This window comes from Schistocerca cancellata, chromosome 1 (assembly GCF_023864275.1).
Source record: "Schistocerca cancellata isolate TAMUIC-IGC-003103 chromosome 1, iqSchCanc2.1, whole genome shotgun sequence".
In the NCBI taxonomy this organism is placed as follows: domain Eukaryota; kingdom Metazoa; phylum Arthropoda; class Insecta; order Orthoptera; family Acrididae; genus Schistocerca; species Schistocerca cancellata.
In genome coordinates this window covers 364,052,055-364,053,708 of record NC_064626.1, presented here as the reverse complement: position 1 = coordinate 364,053,708, position 1,654 = coordinate 364,052,055, and the positions used below count along the sequence as shown (strand labels likewise).

Sequence of the window (1,654 nt, the reverse complement as noted above, 5' to 3'; positions counted from 1 at the left end):
ACCCAAGTATAGGTCGAACGAGTGTTTTGTAAGCCACCTCCTTTGTTGATGGACTACATTTTCTAAGGACTCTCCCAATGAATCTCAACCTGGTACCCGCCTTACCAACAATTAATTTTATATGATCATTCCACTTCAAATCGTTCCGCATGCATACTCCCAGATATTTTACAGAAGTAACTGCTACCAGTCTTTGTTCCGCTATCATATATTCATACAATAAAGGATCCTTCTTTCTATGTATTCGCAATACATTACATTTGTCTATGTGAAGGGTCAGTTGCCACTCCCTGCACCAAGTGCCTATCCGCTGCAGATCTTCCTGCATTTCGCTACAATTTTCTAATGCTGCAACTTCTCTGTATACTACAATGGTCCCATAACACTCCCCTGTGGCACGCCAGAGGATACTTTAACGTCTGTAGACGTCTCTCCATTGATTACAACATGCTGTGAAATGATAATTAAATGGACACCCAAGCTGCAGACGGGCGTTGATGTACTTCATTGGGAACATGTTGAAAATGTGTGCCCCGACCGGGACTCGAACCCGGGATCTCCTGCTTACATGGCAGACGCTCTATCCATCTGAGCCATCGCGGGCACAGAGGATAGTGCGTCTGCAGGGACTTATCCCTTGCACGTTCCCCGTGAGATCCCCATTCCCAACATGTCCACACCACTACATTCGTAGTGCGCCTAATAGATGTTTGCCCATCATACTCATTACTCGTGGTAGATTAATCTACCAAGTCCCGTACTAGTTCGGGCATAGCGTGTGCGTTCGCACAGGAAGGTCAATGGCCGGGAAGCCATATTTTAACTATATATGACGGTAGTATCTGTTCCCGAAAGAACAGTTACCGTGGATGACCATGCAGCTTTGCTAGAAATGAAATGATAATTAAATGGACACCCTAGCTGCAAACAGGCGTTGATGTACTTCATTGGGGACATGTTGAAAATATGTGCCCCGACCGGGACTCGAACACGGGATATCCTGCTTACATGGCAGACGCTCTATCCTTCTTTTTTTTCTTTTTTTTGTTTTATCTCATTTTGTTCGTTTTCGTTCGTTGTACATGCTCTAGGCGGACGTCGAAAGACACCCGTTTTAGTTCGTTGTTGATCCATTAACTCAGTTTTTTTATTACAGAGGGCAGCTGGCCCTCTGACCGAAAACGCTGAGCTACCGTGCCGGCCATCTGAGCCATCGCGGGTACAGAGGATATTGCGTCTGCAGGGCTACAGTCGTGTTCAGGCACTCGGCCAGTGCACATCGCGCGGTGACGGGCGGTAGCGCGGGCCAGTGTTTACGTCGCGAGCAGTACTGAGGTGGAGAGCTGAGCGGCGTGTGCGAGCGCTGTTAACGTTTGTTTCTGTATAACTGTTGTAAGTAAGATGTCGACAGTTAACAGAGCGAACAGCGTTCAGTGTGTTTCCGATCGCGCTGCCTTGCGACCGACGGTTTTTGAAATTCATGATTGGATCTTTGAGGATCTGAAATTGCCTGAAGATATAGCCGACACGTTCCAGTTGGACTTTGTGCAGTACTTGTTATTTATCAAATTTATTTCGAGTGACACTTATGAGAAATTCGTTGAGGAGCATGCTGGTGTTAGACCATTACGTCATAATGATGGCAGTATTAGTA

General features: G+C 46.4%; 1 non-coding gene across 1 annotated transcript; it reads right to left on the bottom strand.

Annotated features, from left to right (window-relative positions):
- Positions 1–529: 529 nt before the first annotated feature.
- Trnat-ugu (transfer RNA threonine (anticodon UGU)) lies at positions 530–604 on the bottom strand. The gene has a single exon. It is a non-coding gene; the product is annotated as a tRNA-Thr (tRNA).
- Between the last annotated feature and the right edge of the window lie 1,050 nt (positions 605–1,654).